Below are 21,338 nucleotides of genomic sequence, written 5' to 3' on the forward strand. Positions count from 1 at the left end.
CAGCAAACATGTATTTACAATGGTTGCAGGATCATAAGGTCATGTGATCACCATTTGCAATTTCTTAACTAGGTTCCTACAAGCAAAGTCAATTGGGAAAGCTGTATTTGCTTAGTGATCACATTAACATTTGAAAAAAAAAATTAAAAATTCATAAATTTGGTCATGACTCCTTTATAACCACATTGCTTAGCAACAGAAATTCTGGTCCCAATTGTTATTGTAATTCATTATTATCTTAGTAATTGAATCACCTTTTTATAATCAATCCAGACCATATATACAGTAAATTGGTTTTTGATGTCTGAAATTTTCCAAAATGATTCTATTAATCATAACTTTATCTTTTGTACCATTGTTTTTCTTTTATTTCTGCTCTACTGGAAGGATGTTATTTTCTTCTCAATAATCTTGGATGTTGTCCACCATTATGCCTGTAATTTAAACTTTGCAGGCAACTGTGTTATTGGCCTACAGTTTCCTGGTGTTGTCCCTTTCACTTTTTGAATTAGATATGAAGACCATTGCAAGTCAACCTAACTAAAACAGTAGAATTTTAGTTAGAAAACCTTTATCCATTAGGTTTTGAAAGCATGAGAAATGTTCTAAAGAAGTATATATGGGGTATTAATTTTTCCAATCAAAGTCTGGTAACTTTCCTTATAGCTTGTGGGATTTTTTTTTCAAATTTGCATATGCAAGCTTTCTTCTATTACTTTTATGAATCATTGTTGACCTCTAATTTGTCCAATCTGGATGCCTTGCCCTTGATTGTTTTGCTGGACATTACAAAACATTATCTTATATCTGGATGGATCACTCAGTAGAATTGTTGAACTACTTTGCTTCTTTTCTATTCTCTTTGCAGGAAATCTGGATGATTTTTATCCATCCCATCCTGTAATGAGTAAAGAGGATGGCCTTGAAGAGCAGAGAGAAGATCCATTACTAAGGCAATGATTAAATAAACAAGACTTGAGCCTGGGCCAAGAAGGTAGTTTAGACAAAAGAGGGAGAAAAGGTGATACATTCAGTCTTGCAAGGTTGTTACTATAACTCTTCCAAGAAAGGTACCTTTAGATCTTTATGATATCTATTTCTTAGTCTGGTCTTTCTTACTGGGTTTGAACATCCCAATGAAATTCTTAGATAGAAAGCATGACCTATTGCGTCTACTTCTATCTGACCAGGATTCAGACATATATATATCAGGTAGCTCAATTTTGTTGTAGAAGAACAATATACATATGCATGTCTATGTATATATACATATACATATACCTACACCTACACACACACATGCTCTCTCTGTGTATATGTATGTATACATGCATATGTACATACATGCATGCATGCATGCATGCATACATACATGTGGTCTTCCCAATTCAACACCATTTCTTATTTAAGATATTTCAGTGCTGGACATAACATAAGGAGTCCAGGATTTTTCTATTCTTTCCAAATAAAAATTTATTCAGGAAGGATAATCAGCTAACTCACACTTGGAATCAATCAGCTACTTCTGGAAGGTTTAAGGGCTGTTGTGAGAAACACCTGCTATAGATGATTCCATTTTATTCATTTGTGGAAAGAATTCCACTGGCCTTGTTTATGTCTGAGATTGAGAAAAAAAATAACAATAATAACTACCAATATTGTGATATCACACCACTGCATTACAAAACTGAAGCTCTAGACCCATTTGTTTCAGGAAAACTATTCAGTTCCCAAATGTTGTTTCAAAGGATGAATTATATCCTGTCTGAGTAAATTTTAAGTACCTTTTAAGGAAAGCTATAGAGTAATATATATAAAAAAAGCCTGATGTCTGCTCAGACTTGCATGCTGTTTTTACTGCAATCTTAAATCAGTGCAAGCTAATAATTGTCTCCATAAATAACTCTGGCATATAATTCAGCATTATGAATCTAGACGCAACACATAAAGAATAAGCGATAAAAGATTGTGCAAATGTTTCCAATATTGAAAGGCTAGCTTTAGGAACAGTTTGTTCAGTCTCCAATAACAACTAATGGTAACAAAAAAAAATATAGCATAAATAGTAAGGAACATCGTTAGAATTATCTACTAGATATCATTAAAACTGCCCAGAATATCATCGGGCTCCAGCTACCAGCCCTGGATGATATTTTTGAATCTCGCTGTTTGAGGAAGTTGCATAATATTCTCAGAGACTCTTCCCATCCTGCTTATAATCTTTTTGGACTGTTGCCTGCTGGCAGAAGATACAGAACAATTAATCCCGTTATCTACGGGACTGCCTGCTGCCACCAGTAGCCTCCCACCGGCCGGCATGCTCACATAGAGAGGAGCTCCTCCGGGTGCCGTCAGCCAAACAATGTCGACTGGCAGCCCCCAGGGGGAGAGCCGTCTCTGTGGGGGCACCTACTATCTGGAATGAGCTCCCCCCGGAGATACAGAGGATCCCGGATCTTTGCACCTTCCACCGCGCTCTCAAGACCTTTTTATTCCATCAGGCTGGCCTGGCCTAATTTTTCCCTTTTTCCCTTTTTAATACGCAAATTTTAATTCGGTCTTAATTTATTGGGGTGTTTTAAATCTGTCTTCGGCCAAATTGTTTAATTTGGTTTTATTCTGTTTTTTAAATTTTGTATTTATGTGTTTTTATCTTGTGGCTGTTCACCGCCCTGAGTCCTTCGGGAGTAGAGCGGTATATAAATCAACTAAACTAAACTAAACTAAACTAAAACTCGGACCACACATTTTCTAAATAGTTTTTATCTCAGAGCTATAATTGCACTTAACAATGAACTAAAGGGCCACCATTAGTGAGCTGTTGGACAGCATTACTTGGTCTGTTGTGTGGATGTTTGGGTGTTGGGCGGGCAATTTGTGGTGGGTGGGTGGGTGGGTGTTTGGGGATTGGTATGTGTGTTGGATCTGGTCTTTGGGTGTTAAGTGAATTTCGTTGTATGGGTGTACTGTGTATACACGTACAAGGACAATAAAGTTATTATTATTAAAGAGTTAACGAGAGGCAAATGATGAAAGCTTCACCTCTTTGCACATGCATTATGGTATTGCATGCATGTATGAAAAGGATGGAACTTCTATCATGTGTCCCAGGATAATCTTGCAAAGTCCAGTGTTGGCCGGTCACTGGAATCAAAGGTTTATTCTTTCAAGCTTCAGAGAACTTCTCTTTCTTTCTCTCTCTCTGGAATACAGTATGTGCACAGAGCTGTTCTATGTGTTGTATTTATATGGTTCCTTGTTGTGCTTTTAGTTGTTAATGGCTGGCTATTAAGTCATTAAAATTGTAAAAACATATTACAGATGGCGGGTAAATTGATTAAATATCTGCACACTGAAATGTAAAAGCAGTAGACATATCTGAATAAATAGTTACTTAAATTATTACTATTAATAATTATGAATATGCAAATGGAGGAAAGAGAATTAAGAATAACTTTAAAAGGCACTTTAAAGTATTTTTTTGAAAATCAGTACAATCCCATCTCTTATAGGTTCATTCCAATGGCCTGGGGAATAAAACTGATGTAGGCACATGCCTGCAAGCACAGCAAAGGGTAATAAGATGCAATAAATATACCTGCCATACATTTCATTCAAAGTCTAATATTTTGAAATAATCTACTTGGTATATTTTTTTTTATTCAGTGTGTTCACAGAAGTCAACCATTCAGAGCTGAATCAATTTAGATGACATCCGCTGAACTTACAGCAGGAAGGATCTCACTGAAATAATGCATGCAAACGCCTCTGTATCTCTGACTTTCTGTTAAATTGCCAGTATAAGCTTGGTATAATCCCTAAAGCAATGGTTCAAGACATCCATATTTCTTTCTGAATTTATTTTTGAAAGGGTAAACCATCTTTTAAAAGAGAGTTTTTCCAAGGCAGTTTACCTAGTCTTCATGGCGTCAGATAAAATAGAAAGAGACAGTCATGAACAAAATGATACCTTAAAATCTCCAATAATTAAAAATATATAGGAGATAATATTGAGTGCTGAAAAACCCTTTAGCTGCTGATTGCAAGCGGTGTATTCTGAAACATGTTGATTGGCCATTTTGGGTGACTGCATGATTGATTCCTGCTAAATAAGAGGCTTCTGTAAAGTTGGAATATAAGACAGTCTCCAACAAGATGGACTAACAGGAGCTTGGTAAATGGGAGAATTTCATACAAAGCCCCTCAATAAATAAATAAATAAATTTTCAGCTTAGGTTAGCAATATTACTCGATACTTAAATAAAAGGAAACACGAAGAAGAAAATATTTTCTTTTGGAGGTGCCTTTAAAAGTAAATATGAACAGGACTCTACAATCATGACTTACAATGCTTATGACATATTTGCATACCTTCATGGAACCACTTGAATATGTTTGCAAGAAGTACAGGTTTCTAATTATGCTTGAAAAGACAGTCAGATAATTGGGGCAGCGAGTGGAGATTCTTGCATAACACTTATGTTCATATCTGATCAAGAGACCCTGCTCATATTTATTCATGCCTTGGTCATCTCTTGATTTGATTATTGCAATTTGCAATTTATACCAAATCAAGTCTAAACGTCTGGCTGAATGCATTACAACCACAACAATATGGAAGAAAGGCTAGATATGGAAATAAAAGATTTCTATATCTATTATCTATTATATTCTACTATTAGAATATTAGAAATCCTATCAATAGGATCAGTTTGGCAACAGAACTGATAAGGTAATTTTCCTTAAATATTTCAGCTTCTTGTTTAGCCTCCTGTTCTTGAACTTAAGAGTTTATCAGTCAAACTTGGTAAGTCAAAGACAGGGATATCACAACTTCCTTTATCTGAAAGGCCATTGTGACTTTGCATTGATTGTCTAGGTTTGTATTCTAAAAATGAGAAGACGTGGGGTTGATTGTGAGGAATGGAATTCTGAGGTTTTAAGCATCAAAATGTTTTAAAGCACACATTTTCCTGTCTAACCCCAAAATTCCCCACCCCTGAAATGTAAAATGGTATGAGTTTGTTTTGCCCTTCTGACTGAAAATCATATCTGAGTCACATCTGTGTCACTTTTTTGTGAAATTTGTCAAAAGGCAGGTTTAAAATATGATGTGAAGTAAGGCAATTGTAGCCAGTGAGCTTCCTCATGCTCAATGGGACAGCCAATTATTTTAACAGGATGTCCTTGTGGCAGCCATTTTGTGAGTCCACTGATGACTTTCTCTGAAACCTTTGCCTGTCCCTGCAGTTGGCTACTAAACACCTCCTTCTTAAACCTGAAACTTGCATCATATTAAAAGTCAGTCTCAGAAAATTGAGACAAATGACTTGAAGACATGGCAAACTAGCTTCCAAATGGACTTGTCAGAACAAAGATTGCTGCACAGACGTATACATGTAGTAAAAGTCAGTGCAGATTTTGTATCTAACATTCAGATTTTCATCTTTCTCTCTTTATTTTCTATCCTGCCACCCAGCTTCCTCCCTTACACCTATTACGCTGTGCTTGGACATGACTGTAAGTTCCTGGTTGTGATGACAGAGCAATGGGAGTCCTAGCCATGTTAATGCTAGCCCCTGGCATTTTTATAGTCCTTGAAATATACCTTATTGACAGATATTTTTCACTATGCTGCTCCTTTATGCATATGCCGAGTATGTCGAAACCTACTGAGACAGTTAACAAAATAAACCATTGTCAATTAACAACCCAATAGACATAGTTGTTGTTCTAGTTTTAAAGCCTTTAGCTTTTACCAGAAGTTTGTTCAAAGTATCAGATCACATTATTTTCAGGAAGAAGATGCGGAAGATTTCAGCGCAAGCTAAACTCAATTTGGCATGAAAGTATGACTGTATTTAATGTGCAGGCTGCCTTTTGTATGCCTGGTCATTGGGTCATGGGGAAAAACAACAGATACAAGATCTGAACATGGATCAGTAAGTTAGAGGTGGTATTATTATTATTATTATTATTACCATCATCATCATCATCATCATCATCATCAAATTTGCTGTCTATCTCGTGGTTCAAGTTTCCTCTTAAAGTTTACAGATTAACAGAGTTGGAAGGAATCTTGTAGATCATCTAGTCCAACCCCTCACCCAAGTAGGAGACCCTACAGCATTTCTGACAAATGGCAGTCCAATCTCTTCTTGAAAGCCTCCAGTGATGAAGTTCCCACAACTTCCGAAGGCAAGCTGTTCCATTGATTGATTGTTCTCACTGTCAGAAAATTTCTTCTTATTTCTAGGTTGAATCTCTGCTTGATCAATTTCCATCCACTATTCCTTGTCTGGCCTTCAGGTGCTTTGGAAAAATAGCTTGACCCCTTCCTTTCTGTGGCAGCCCCTCAAATATTGGAACACTGCTCTCGTGTCTCCCCTGGTCCTTCTTTTCATTAGACTAGCCATGCTCAGTTCCTGTAACCGTTCTTCATATGTTTTAGTCTCCAGTCCCCTAATTATCCTGGTTGCTCTTCTCTGCACTTTTTCATGGCAGCACCAGTCCATCTCTTAATATTTGAAATCACAATAGGGAGTTTTTGTTTGTTTTTTGTTTTGTTATTGGCAGTGCTTGTCCTACATAAAATCCTTCTCCATCCAGTTTCTTTTATTCTGTTGGGGGACGAAACAGTAACTGGCTATAATACATATATTCCTCATGGTACAAATAGCTATGTGTATGTGTGCACTTATCAGAATCATGATGTTAGATAGTTTGTTTATTTTTCCTGCCTATTAACAGTCAACTTCCTGTTCTTCCAATATGCATTTACTTTTTTGTTTTGTTAAAAAAAGATACATTTGTAAAATTCAATATTGGTCTTTAATGTCACATCAAGTTTGGGTTTAGGTAAGAACCATTCAGTAACTGAGAAAAAGAAAAAAGCCTTAATCTGTTAAAAACACAATCTAGTATACAGTAGGCAGCAAAATATTGCAAGAAAATCATGGTCTCTGAGTATTTTAGCTCAGGGGTTCTAAATAACTCAGAACAAGAGGTTTGTAGAAGGAGTGTTCCTTTATTCTGACCACTGTTGTTGTTGTTGTTGTTTTAAAAAATCCTAGTCTTTTGCTATCTTCACATTCTGTTATAGAATAATTAGAGGCGCAGAAAAGTTCTTGTCAAAGAACTTTTTTAAAACCACCCACCAAGTTTCTGTCTGGATCTGAGGCCTCTGGAGGGCCTCCAGGGGAGTGGGGAAGGCCGTTTTCACCCTCCCAGGCTCCTAGAAAGGCTCTGGAGCCTGGGGAAAGCAAAAACAGGCCTTTCAGGCCCACTGTGCCATCACGTGCCAAAAGCGGGAGGGGGGGACGTGGCGGGGCGCATTGAATTATGGGTGTGGGCACGCACGTGCGTGACCCCCCCGTGCTCCCCCCACTTTTGGCACGTGACAGCAAAAAGGTTAGCCATCACTGGTATAGACCCATTTATCCTCTCTCTCTAATTTTTTAGTATCCCATCAGTCCCCTCTATTATCTATTATCGCCAGCTTCACCTAAACCCTCTTCAAACATTGAAAGTAAGATCTATATCTTAGTAGGAGAATAATGATTTGAAACTCTGAGGCAGAAATTATTGTTCCTAAAACATATGGTTAACTTCCATGAATAGAAAAGATATCTTGCTCCAGGTTGTTACCTCTATTTATTTAAACAACAATCAGAACAAAACAAGAGACGAGGGGTCGGTGGAACAAGCTGGTGAAATTGTATAACAAACATACTAAAAAAATGTACATTAAATTTATAGGACTGAAAGAGAGATCAAAATTTTGAGGAATGAAAAATATGATAATGAAATACCTCTACCTACTTTATACATACAGAGAAATACAGTGAGGAATGTCTGGGTATAAAATATATATATAAAAACCATATTATGAAAGACTGTGAAACCATTCTTAAAAATTTATTTATCAAATTTATACACTGCTCATCTCACTGCATGAGGCAATGCTGAGCAGCTAACTATGCAAGTTTGTGAAGATATTTGGGAGGTAAAAGATAATTTTGGACTGATTACCCAGGTACATTTGGGAATACTTAAGGCACAAAATGGTTCAATGCGATCAGTGCTGTAAAGGTACATAGAATAGATTGCAGCTTTAAACATCTTTCAAAACTGAATGTAAATTAGATGTGAAAATATATAACTCTGGTTCTTTCTACTATAGTAAGGGAAAGAAGAGAACTGTCCTCATTTTCAGTCCAATAGTTTGATTTTTCATAATTAGCAAATGATTTGAGGAACTTGGATATGACTACTTATTCACATCTAATCCCATCATTCTGTTTTTGTGCTCATTTTGGCTTATTTTGTGGTTGATAGTCAGCACATCAACTAATGGAACCTTTGTGATCTATACATTTGTTTAGGCCGGGTATTTTTTTTTCTTCCCCCTGGTTGCTGTTTGGGTGATTTGATGAAATGGAAACCTCTGCAGTTTTCCAGAAAGACTTCCTGTATGCTCTGTTGCATCAAATTGGAAGCATGTGCTTGCCATGTGGCCTTGACCTCAGAATTCCAAGTCTTGGTATTCCTTAACTCAAAGTGTTCCTAGCCCTCTTTGTGAAGGAATGCACTGAGAAACATAGGGGATCTATTTTAAAGACATTTATAAACAGATAAGTGCATAATTTTTATGATTTTTTTTGGACATATTGAAACAACAACAAAAAAAGTAAAGATGAAAGAAATGAGATGACACAACTTTAATCACATAATGGACATGTTAATTGTGTGAAAGATATAGCATCTTAAAATAGATTAATTGTTTTGTAATATTTGGAAGCTGTTTCGTCACTACCAAAATGACTCAAAATAGCATATTATATGAAGAAATAATGTATTGCTTTTTCTGCAGAATTCACAACAGAATCGAGAATTCCACAGAATATTTTAATATCCATGTTGTTCATGGGATTCAGGAATTAAGTCATTTACTTTATGAGAAGGGGTTACTCATGAGTAAGCATTTTTAGGACAGAAGCCAAAATACATAGCAGTTGAAGAAATGCATGATGAATTTTGGTTGGATGTAAAGCTTTTATTGTTCGTGTCTTCTGATGAAATAATTTTATAAAGGCTACTTGTTCAAATCTAGCCGACAGATGGCACAGTGGAGGCAGGGGTTTCTCATAATAAGAAAAAAAAAATCATTGGAACATTGCTGGAATCCTTGTCAGTAAGACCCTCAAAGATAGTTAATTGGATATTAATATGTCAGATTCTCAATAAAATAACAAGAAATTTGCCAAAAATAAAACTCAGAGGAAACACGCCTCCAAGTTTTACAACAAAGCTTTGTTTAGAATAGGAGTTAAAGCTGCAGAAGATTTATGACATGTTGACATAACTGATGGCAAAGGAGTTGGCTGATGCTCCGAGTGTGAAGAACCAAATGAGAACATCTGCATTAAGAAGCTAATTCTCTTAAACACACTGATCAAAATATTAATGTGACACGTAAACATGAGTGCTTTGTCTGACAGTGATTTACACTGGAACGACCTAATCCGGCCTGGCTGAGCATCTTTATTCATTACCAGCAGCCTTTACTTAACACTTCATGCCCGCTTGCACAGGTGGACAATCTACTCAGAGTGACTATTGTGTTTATGTTATTTTTTCATAAGCCTGGGTTGAAATTTGTCAAACTGCATCATTGTTTAACTATGTGCCAGTCAAAGGGAAATTGCCAGATGGAGCAGCTTTCCCCTAACCTTGCTCCAGGCAATGAAATTACACATAGGCCACAGTCTCATGTCAAATCTTTAAAGAAGAGGAAGGAGGAAAAAAGAGTACCATGAATAAGAAGGACTATGTGTATTCACGAAACCTGGCTTTTTTATGCTGCTAATGTTATATGAAGGCTCAGCCAATGGTAAATAAAACTTCATGTCCGTCATGTCACTCATTAACCAGGTTTTCATAATTTATCTATTAAGGTCTGCTTGTTCATCCAATAATTAAACGTATAGGTGTTAGAAACAGTAAGTAAATGTAAAACAAAACAAAACAAAAATAAAGAGAATCATGAGAAACATGAACAAGTTGAAATCATTTATCACTGTTTGAAATGGAAAAATATAATAGTTCTTACTGCCAAAGCAAATGTTTTTCTGACTTTTACCCACTGAACTGCAGCGTAAAATAACAATTCTGTTAGCACATTCTGACGAAATGGAAAACACTGTACGCAGGTTTTCAGTGTGTTACTTGCTTAGATGTATGATAGGTATCAACTGTTGTATTTTATTTAAACCTTAGTGATAGGCTACAAGGATACAGAAGTTAGGAAAAATGGGCAAAGGTGTATTTTGAAAAAAAAAAACACCTGGCATCCCACCATATTATATAATCTATAATAGCATTTTTACATGTATTTTAACTTAAAGTATTACGTATTAAGATAACATTCTATGTCAAGGTGACAATAAGATGATAAGCTTTGTATTATAAATGACCTGTTTTGGGGGGGGGGAGTCAATTATGAGTTTGTTTGTTTTTAGTAAAATCAAATTTAATTGAAATTCAACATTTCCTAAAGGAATATTGACAAAGAATAAAACAATTTTCTTGCAATTAGTCTTGAAAAAAATTAGGACAATATGAGAATCTTAAAAGAACTCAACTTTCAGACTTTTGGAAATGTTGGTGTAACTGAACGATAAGCAAAATAAAAAGAAAAGAAAACCAAACAAAACTCTGGTATATATAGATCAAAACCCATTTTGTCCCCAGGCCTACATTAGCTGAAATTATAGAGTAAGGGCAGAATTAATAAATTATGAATATTATAAGAAATAAAATGGCAATTTAAATGAGCTCATATAATTGTATACAGATATATCAATAATACAAATATATATGCAGTATCACAAGTGCAAAGCATTCCTTCTTGCTTTATAGGCATGGGACTGGGATACTTGAGGGACTCCCTGCTGCCAATCATATCCGCCCATCTTATCATGTCCGGCACATGGGACATGCTATGGGTCTGGTTTATGGATGAATGTCATCAGATCAGATCCAGCAAGAGAATCTTTTTTGTTTTGTTTTGTTCTGGTAGTCACCTATTCATTCCCTCGAATCTTAGATTAGCCCCACCCCTACTGTCCTTTAGGCAGGTCCTGAAAGGTCCTAGCTGTTCCACCCAGCTTGGTGGGGGTGGGGTGGGGGGGTGGAGGGGTCTGGTGGTAGTGGAAAATCTCTTCAGTGGCTGTTTTGGCTATGAGGTACATACTGATTGGGAGTTGCTGTCAATTATATTTAATTCTGTTTTTAACTGGGGTTATTTGGTTTATGTTTTTAAGCTGTTTTAGTAATTGTTTTGTGTTTTGTGTATATTGTTTTAATTGTGATCCAGAGTCACTGAGATGAGATGGGCAGCTATACAAATTAAATTAATTAATTACCTAATTAAATAACATTAAAAACTAAATGCTTAATTATTTCATTTTAGACTTTTAAAAAATAGATCTTGATTTTTAAAATGCTCTTTTCCCCACTTAGTATCTAATTAATGACTATGTTTTCATATCCAGCAATTTCTGGGCTTTTTATCCAATTTTTAAAATTAATGTGAAAAAACCCACTTTAATGACATGTTCATGTTTACTCCAAAGTTATATCATTTTTCAAGATGACAGTATTAAGCATAATTATTTTATTACTGTTTCCCAAAAATTATTTAAAAGCTAAAACTATTTTTAAAAATGTCATTTTACATTGTTAAGGCACATGGTTCTTTGGTACTATAAAGCTAGACTTAATTTAAAAATATAATATATAATTATGCTTAAATTAGATTCATTAACATCCATGATATTTAAATTAGGATTGTTTTAATTTTAATATCATTAATTTAAAGGGATCAGTTCAAAGTTTGTCTCAATTTAGTTATAGCTCTCAGTATTAACTTTATTAAAGTATAATAAATAGTGCTTGTATTTGACTAACTTGGCCAATGTGAGGCAAAATCTGATTTGAATAGTCAATGTGATTTAGAAAATCAATCTGATTTATTCAAATTGGTCTGGAAAATTAATCCAGTTCAGCCTGGACTTTCAAATAGAATTCTAAGAGTAGAAAAATGCAATTAATATTTTGAACATTTAAATGAGAACATGTATTCTGAATATGTGCAGAAGCATCTAAAATTTTTGATTCAATAGAAAACTCTGATCTGATTCACTGATTGACTTAACTTTCTAAACCATTTTTGAAAACAAATTTTATTCAAAGTGTGAGTCAAGCTGCTTTTGAGCTAAATCTCTTGAACAAAATGCTTGCCCAGCCCACAAGTCAAAGAATTAATAAATAATCCTGTTTCATATCACTACAAATTATCTCTAGTCTTGAAGGCTTGAATGTTATTACTTTTCTGATTGTGCTTCAAAGTACAAAGATCATCTGCATATATTAAATATTATTTGGGAAAGTTTTGCATAGGTATGGTACATAAGCATCATCTACATTGCCTACATTGCCACATTACCCAAGAGGCAACACAGTAAATCATAAATCTTAGAATTATTACAAGGCAATTCAGCTCTTGGAAGTATTACACTATGATGAGAAAAGCTGGAGTGGTTGTTTTCTTGTTGGAGTGGATGCTGGTTGCTCCGACTGTTTTGTTCCTTATGAATGAATAAATCAATTAGTGACTCTAACCTTTTCCCACTATGGTGCACTTAGGCTTGGAATTCCAATAAATTCGGGTCCTCAAATATCTGGATATTTTCAAAAAGGTACCTTCTGATACCTTCTACTTACGGTATAAAAATAGTGGGTACATGATTTTGATTGATTATGTACCACCAAGTCAGTATTCACCCATTGGCATCTGATAGACAGATTTTCTCCACAAAGATCTCTCCCTAACTTGGTCTTTCAGGTCTTCTGCAACTGAGTCCATCTAAATTGGCCATCCTCTTTTGGTGGTGTTATTGGCCATCCTCTTTGCTTTGGTCATCCTCTTTTACTCTTTCTTTCCACTGTTCTTAGCATTAGTGTCTTCTCTAGAAAACTACATCTTCACAGAGTGGTATGATTATTTAAGCCTGGGCATTTGTGCATTGACTGAAAACTCTATGTTGATTTGTTCAATGATCCATTGTTTCTTTTCTTGGCTGTCCGTGGTATTGTCCAACACCAAAGTTCAAAAAGCATCAATGGACATTACTTCTATGTCTATTTAAGATTCATATCCTTATGATTCCAGAACCCCAGTTTAGCCCAAAGTTTCCTTTCCATTCCTAATGCCTAGTGCTAACCTTGAATATAGTTCTTGCACTCTTTATTAAGAATAATTTGTCATCCTTACTTGTTGCATAAGCAATTATCTTCCATTGTGTTTGCAATCATTTGATAAAGTTTTCTTTTATAAAAGTTTTTTTATTTTTGAACAAAAACAACATAAAAAACATCATCTTTCCATATACTTACAGACAGTGATTCGATCGGTTAAAATCATTTCGTGCTCTCAACATTTTCAAAATTTCAATTGTGACAAATGTTCTTTCATCTAACTAAAAACAAATATTTACACATTTTATCCAAATTTCATTTCATATGTAATGTTTCATCTCCATTCTTTATTATCTACCCATTGATAAAATAGCTCCCATATCAAATAATATTGTTTATCTTCCTGTTTTCTTATTTCAAATGTCAATCTACTCATTTCAGCACAGTCCAATATTTTTCTAATAATTTCTTCATCAACAATTATCTTCTCTCCTTTCCAGTTTTTTGCAAATACAATTCTAGCCGCTGTTAAAATATTCACAATTAAATATTGCAATTCTTTATTAAATGTCTCTGATAAGATCCCTAATAAAAATATCTCTGGTTTAAAGTCAATATGTCTCTTTGTCATTTTTTTCAACCACGTGTGTATCTTAGTCCAAAATCTCCTTGCTTCTATGCATGTCCACCACATATGGTAATAAGATCCTGGGGTCTGATGACACTTCCAACACTTCTCCGATTTATTCTTGAACATTCTGGCTATCCTTGTCGGGGGTAAATGCCACCTGTGAAACATCTTATACAAATTCTCCTTATATGCTGTAGACATTGTCATTTTATAGTTATGTGACCACAATTTTTGCCATTTCTCCAAATCAATACCATAACCAAAATTTTTCCCCCATGCTATCATTGATTCTTTAACTTGTTCTTCTTCCAATTTTACCTCTAACAAGTATCTATATAACTTTTTAATTACATGGTCATCAGAACTCATTAATATATTATCTAAAACAGTCAAAACATTATAAATACCTTCTTGTTTGAGATCTTCTCGATATCTAGAAAGTATTTGCATATATGAAAACCAGTCCATTTTAAATCCCTGATCTTCTAAATCTTATTTTAACATAAGATCACCCTTTTCATCCAATAACTCACTGTATCTAACAATTTGTTCTCTTTTAAATATCACTGAATATGCGAAGGCTTCAATTGTTGATACCCAGACTGGAATCTTCAAATAATGATATTTTTTAATCCTCTCCCAGTTCAAAAATAAAGCTTCACGTATCTGGTGTCTTCTAAAATACCTCTGTATTTTAGTTCCTTTGTACCATAAAAAGGCATGCCAACCCATCAACAAATCATATCCCTCCAGATTCAATAGTCTAGTATTTTTCAGTGTTATCCATTCTTTAATCCACATTAGATTAGCTGCTTGATAATATAATTCAAAATTTGGTAGTCCAAAACCACCCCTCATTTTAGCATTTTGTAACAGCTTAAATTTTATTCTTGCCTTTTTTCCCTGCCAAATGTATTTCAACACCATTTTGTTCAAATCTACAAAAAATTCCTTACCCAATTTTATTGGAATAGTCTGAAAAAGGTACAAAATTCTAGGTAAAATATTCATCTTAATAGTTGCAATCCTACCAATCATAGATAACTGCAGATTTCCCATTTCACCAAATCTAAACCTATCTGTTGCTTAAGCTTATTGTAGTTATTTTCTTTAAGTGAACTACACCTCGTTGTCAAATATATCCCCAAATATTTTATCTTGTTTGTGACCTGCATCTTGGAAATCTCCATCAATTCTTCTTTTTGTTTTTTTAACATATTTTTAATCATTATTTTTGTCTTATCTTTATTAATTTTCAAACCAGCAACTTCCCCAAACTCTCCAATAGTTTCTATCAGTTTTTTAATTGATGCTAGTGGTTCTTCAATAATAAAGACCAGGTCATCAGCAAAAGCTTGTAGTTTGTATTCTTCTTTTCGAATTTTCATACCTTTTATCTCTTTTTCTTCTCTAATATTTCTATTTAAAATTTCCAGTGTCAAAATAAACAACAATGGGGACAATGGGCATCCTTGACGAGTACCTTTTTGTATCTCAATAGAATCAGTCAATTCTCCATTAATCATAACGTTTGCTGTCTGTTTAGAATATATAGCTTCAATTGCCTGAATAAATTTCCTACCAAAGCCCATCTCTTCCATTTGTAACATGATTAATCACCAATTCACGTTGTCAAATGCTTTTTGAGTGTCTAAAAATATCAAAGCCATCTGTTTTTCAGGATGCGCTTCATAATATTCTAAAGTATTCAGTATTATTCTTATATTATGTCTAATTTGTCTTTTGGGTAGGAATCTATTTTGAACTGAATGTGTAAAATTATTCAAATATCTCTTAAGTCTTTCTGCCAGTATTGAAGCAAAAATTTTGTAATCTAAATTTAGCTAGGATATAGGCCTATAGTTTTTGATTAGTTGTGGGTCTGTATCTTCTTTATGGATCAATGTAATATAAGCCTCAGTCCATGATTTGGGTATTTCCTTATTTGTCATTACTTCTTTCATAACTTCCAGTAATGGAAGACTTAAGGATTCTTGTAGCGTCCCATGATACTCAACCGGCAAGCCATCTGGTCCTGGTGCCTTTCCATATTTCTGATTCTTAATTGCCTCTGTTAATTCCATCATCGTAATGTTTCTTTCCATCATCTCCTCAATATCCTTGGGAATTTGTGGTAGATTTGCTTTTTATAAATACCTTATCATTTTTTCCTCCTCTATTATCTCTTTTTTATAAAGCTGTCTATAATATTCTTGTATAATTTTCCCCATCTCTTTATTGCCAAATTTACATTGTCCTTGGTCATCAAGTAATTGCGCTATTTTCCTTGATTCTCTATCCTTTTTCAATTTATAAGATAGCCATCTTCCAGGCTTATTCGCATTTTCAAAATAGTTCTGTTTGGGGATTCTTATTTTTTGAGCTAGATCTTCCTTTTCCAGCAAGTCTATTTTATGTTTTATTATGTCCATTTTAATTTTAACATTTGATAATATTTATCAAATATTGCTTTGAAGCATAGTTCTCTGAAATGTTTGCATAACCTATGTGGCCTAAACAATGAGGATCATTGATGTAGAAATTTGTTGATATGCTCTGATTACTGTTTATCTAAAGATGATATAGTCAAGGTATAACATTAATTTCCCATTAAGAAAATCAAGCCACTTTTATTCACAGTTGAGAAAAGACATTTAATGTATAACTTCTACAAAAAGTTCAGTCTTTTTGTGTTAATTCAATCACAATAAGTTAATTCTGGTCTGCTTTTCTTCTATCCCAGAATGTTTTAAGCACCCCAAAATGTTTTAACACCTCTTGTTTTAGCTAACAAAGAGCACCAACCCCCACTAATAAAATAAGAAAGATGCCTATTTTTTGTGGAGTCTGATTGTATTTATCCTCTTTTACTATATAAGGCGGTCCTCAAGTTATGACCACTTTCTCAGCAACTGTTCAAAATTATGATGGTATTAAATGACAGGTCTGCAAAGTTAAGTCGTTGCAGTGTCTCCGTTGTCCATGATTGTGATCGGGGCATATCCTTACCCAAGTTGCAACATCAAGCGGTCACATGATCACCACTTGCCAGCTTCCCTGCCAACTTCCCCCAAAGTCTTTTTTTAAAAAATATTTTTATTGAAAAATATTAGAAATAAAAATAAACATGAAAATATATAAAGAAAAGTTAGAAAAATAAGACAAAAGGAAAACTGAAGAAAGTAATACCAAGCTTCCCTCTGAACTTTACTTGTTGGAAGCCAGCAGGCAGTCACAAGTCATAGTCACATGAGGTCCTCATTTAATGACTCAAAATTCTCACTTAACTACAAAGGGATTTACATCATTAAACTTGTGATATTACGCTTTACAATCCCATCATTTAACATTCTGGTTAAATGATGGTCCCTTACTTCATTACTTCATTAATTTGCTCCACATCTGAAATCTATAACTATCATGGGGCCATCTACAGCAGGTTTCCTTGGTCCTTAGGAGTTTCCCTGATGTACCACTCATAGCTATTGTTTATATTCCTCCAATTATTTATCTTTTTCTTACATTTGTTCATGATTTTTACTAAACATATTCTCCAAGTCCAAGAAGTATATAAATAAAATAGCAATGGTGTCAGGACTGAAACCGACTTGGCTACGACCGTGTAGTTTCTGTGGGGTTTCTTTCTCAGGGTTTCAGGCTGACACACCTTTCAGCTGGAGAGGGGAGTAAGAGGGGGCATGGTGTAACCCAAACAGCATAGCTTTCTGGTGAGTCAAAGGCATTCCAGCAACTAGCTGGGCAGAAGAGGAGGAGGAGAGAGATAACCAAGCAACTAGCCAGCTTCCAGATTGGGCAATGTGATTTATTGTTTTGAAAACAGGGAAATGTTTCCCCTTAAAGTTGTAGAAAGTGCGGGAAGATCCAGAACTGGCTTTCCACTGGTTTGTGCCAAGTGATATCTCCAAATAAAATTGTTTTTTGAGGAATTACTCTGCTTCGGAGTTCTGTTTTGAAATGGCTGTATTACTTGGAACCCTGACAAATAGTTTTGTGGTCCTGATTCAAGAAGTATTCAAGAAGTGCCAGCAGAAATTAAATATAATATTAGCAACAAATAACAAGAAAATTCCAATAAAAAACGTAAGAATTGAATGAATGTAAGTACTGTTGATATTTGAATGGTCTTGGAGTGGCCAATATTTAGAAGACACCCTAATCAATTCAAGCAGCATCTTCTTAATTATGTGTCACAGGGTAACTGTGGCAAAGATGTCACTGATCAGAGGATAGTATCCAGGCTAATCCTGATTATCTGACACTAGGAAATAACTTTGGATGCCATTTTGCAGACATTTTGCAGAAATTCTGCAATTGCTTTGGATAATGAGATGGGTGGCATATAAATTTAATAAATAAGTAAATAAAATTTGTATATTTTACAACAGAGATACAACAATCCCCCAGAGATACACACGATACCAGACCTCCGGACTTTTCGTCAAGCCCTGAAAACACATCTATTTCATCTGGCCAGGCTGGCTTGATCCCATCCTTTCGGTTTTAATTTGAAATTGGTTTTAACTGGGTTGTTTTAAATTGAGGGCCGAAATTATTTAATGTCTTTTAATGTTTTTTAAATTTTATATGTTATGTTTTATCTCGGCTGTTCACTGCCCTGAGTCCTGTTGGAGAAGGGCGGTATAGAAATCAAATCAAATCAAATAAATAAAATAAATAACAGTGGTTTTTTTCAAAGCATTGTATTTGATGCTTATTCAAGGCTTACATTCTAATTAGAATATGTACATGTTCTTATCAATGGTACTAATTACACACTCTAGTGAATCATTACTAACTTTTTCCTTAGAAATGAAGACTTAGTATGTAGCTTACTTTATTTAGTTTGGACATTCTTCCTTTCTTGTGGATGATGACTGATATGAACACTTATAATTACACTTATAACAGCACTTACAACATACTTACGTGTCTTTCAGTAATTATGAATATGGGTGCTGATTTTTAAAAGCTCTAAGAGAAAATGGAAGATATTCTAATTCTCAGATAGTCTTTAGATTAAAACCAAATTCTGCAGTCAAACCAAATTTTGACTAAATATCTTTAGAATGGTATGGCAGTATTCAGGTCACAACTTCAAAGGAGGTATAGAATCATTCTCCTGTTAACTTACATGAAATTAAGTCAAATCCTATTTAAGTAAGTGTTTATATAAATGAGAACATATCCTTTTTCTTGTTCTTGCTCTTTCTCTCTCTCCCCCTCCCTCCACAGACTTATCTAGCCATGATATTATAAAATCTACAAAACCAGTTTGACAGAGTTTGTAGTCTATAGAGATATTCCTATATATACACACTAGAACCCAGAAGACCGAGGAGAAGATTCATTTATCCAAGTAAAAGGTGTAGCTGGATTAACAAGAGGTGCTTCAGTCAATGCTTAATTTATTGGATTGTTAAAACAATTATTAGCTCTTTTAACAATCAAATGGAATTCTATTCTATTTTATTATTCTTGGTGAATCAAGCTGAAAGTGAATGTTTCGCCCGGAGTAGCTTACATTTAAGATAAATTATGTAAGTTTATGTTCTGAACATCTTCCCATTTACTTTACAGCAGTGGTGGGTTTCACTTACCTTTGCTACCGGTTCGCTCCTGTGCGCAGACCGTATTTGATGACGTCTGGGCGAGTGGGCGGAGCCTCCTGCTGCCGCTACTACCGGTTCACCTGAACCGGGGTGAACCGGTAGCAACCCAGCACTGCTTTACAGTGAGTTCATGCTGTGAGATGGTTGATCATAATATAATATTGTTCTGAACCATGCACAAACTTTCTTTGAAGAGTCTTTTTAAAAGTAATTTTCATTACAGGGATTTTATATAGACTTTAAAAACTACAGAAACTTAAAAGAAGTTTCTGTAGTTTCTTAAAAGAAAAAGTAAAAAAGAAAGAAAAAATATAGGAGTTAAAGATTTTATTTATTTAACATATGGCAAGGAATTAAAGAAAAAGAGACAGATAACTAGAAAAAGAAAAGTATCTAAAGAACCGATCTTCTTTGCAGCAGTTTCAAACACAGTAATTACCATCTCCATCCTCCCAAATTACATTGCATGGTTCTTTCTTCCAATAAATAAACCTTTATAATTTAAAGGTTTTATAATTTAAGTAAATCCCAAAATCACCAGTTCATTTTTATCCATTTTCAGCAAAAATGTCCATAAAGTATTTCCAGTCTTTTATAAAAATAACTGTAGCTCCCTCCTTAATAAAACATCAATTTGGCCATTTCTGCAAACTTAAGTATCTTCACGATCCATTCCTCCATTATGGGTATTTCGATAGGATTCCATCTCCATGTAATGTATATAAAACCTTCACCATATGTAACACTAATCATCCATTAGCCTTTTGTAGTTAGCTGTCTAAAACGCATAAGAATAAGAAATAAGAAAAGTTTCAGTTTCATTTGAATTTTTAAAACTCTCTTCATTAACCCACTGTATGTATAACTTTTTAGTTTATCAAAAAAATATAAATTTATAAGTGCAGAATAAAATGTCCTTTAAGTTTTTTACATTTCCAACAGTAAATAGAAGTAGCTTTATACATTTTAGATAATTTCTCTGATGTCATATACTAAACTATATCATTGTGTAAAATTTTCTTTTAAATTGTAAGACACTATAAAACCACATTCTCTCCCATTAGTCCATGTGAATGTTATAGCCAAAATATGTGGTAAAATACAATTTTCTCATATTTTACTTTTGGTACTTTATTTATATTAAATCCTTCTCTTCATTGTGCATATAAAGACCATTGAAAACTAAACCAGTCACAAATATTCTCCTTTATTGTTACATGTGTATTGTGTGTAATGTGCGTGCATCTGTATTTGTATCTTTAAATAATCCTGGAAAAAACTATTACAAAAAAAGTAGCTTTTTAAAAAACATTTTCATTAAATTACCAAATCCAGTTTTATGCTGAGATGCTTTCTATAAGGAGAGCTTTATCTGCTGAGATTGGATTATGGGTTATGTTTTCTTTTAAAAAGACAGATAAAAGAAAAATAATGGGAACAAGGCATGGCTTTCCTAATATACCGGTCAACAAAGATTGAGTTTCAAATGCCATTTTTTTAGTCTAAACAACCAAAAGCTTTGAGGTTGGTAGTAAACCAAACTAACAATAAATCAGTTTCTAAGTAGATCTCCTTAGTTCAGGCTCTTCTCTGGGTTATCACAGGAAGCCAATGGCAATTGGGTCATGGGGTTGTTATTATAGGCTGCCTCTGCTAAGAAGCCCCAAACAGCCAGCAAGGCTGACCTACCATGCTTCAGTGTAAACAGTGCACTGTGCTGCAGGTCTTTCCACATCATCTGTCACCTCCAGGGTGGGGGTGCCTACTTCCTCTTCAGCTTTTTAAAATAGGCAGGCAGGTGTTCTGCCTCCAGTTAC

The 21,338-nt window shown here is 34.5% G+C and overlaps 2 long non-coding RNA genes across 4 annotated transcripts in view; one reads left to right on the forward strand and one right to left on the reverse strand.

Annotated features, from left to right (window-relative positions):
• LOC117677452 (uncharacterized) overlaps positions 1–21,338 on the forward strand; it is a 174,906-nt gene that overhangs the window by 77,054 nt on the left and 76,514 nt on the right. The window contains exon 4 of one of the 3 annotated variants that reach the window (XR_015732657.1): positions 869–1,070. The exons of 1 other annotated variant lie outside the window; for it this stretch is intronic. This is a non-coding gene — a long non-coding RNA (uncharacterized LOC117677452). The remainder of the gene's footprint in view (positions 1–868; positions 1,071–21,338) is intronic. One more of the 3 variants, XR_004594790.2, reaches the window with a different exon arrangement.
• LOC132710882 (uncharacterized) overlaps positions 19,834–21,338 on the reverse strand; it is a 28,996-nt gene continuing 27,491 nt past the window's right edge. Inside the window, exon 2 of the long non-coding RNA XR_009621624.1 lies at positions 19,834–20,299. This is a non-coding gene — a long non-coding RNA (uncharacterized LOC132710882). The remainder of the gene's footprint in view (positions 20,300–21,338) is intronic.

Source organism: Pantherophis guttatus, chromosome 2 (genome assembly GCF_059756535.1).
Source record: "Pantherophis guttatus breed Tessera chromosome 2, ASM5975653v1, whole genome shotgun sequence".
Classification (NCBI taxonomy): Eukaryota; Metazoa; Chordata; class Lepidosauria; order Squamata; family Colubridae; genus Pantherophis; species Pantherophis guttatus.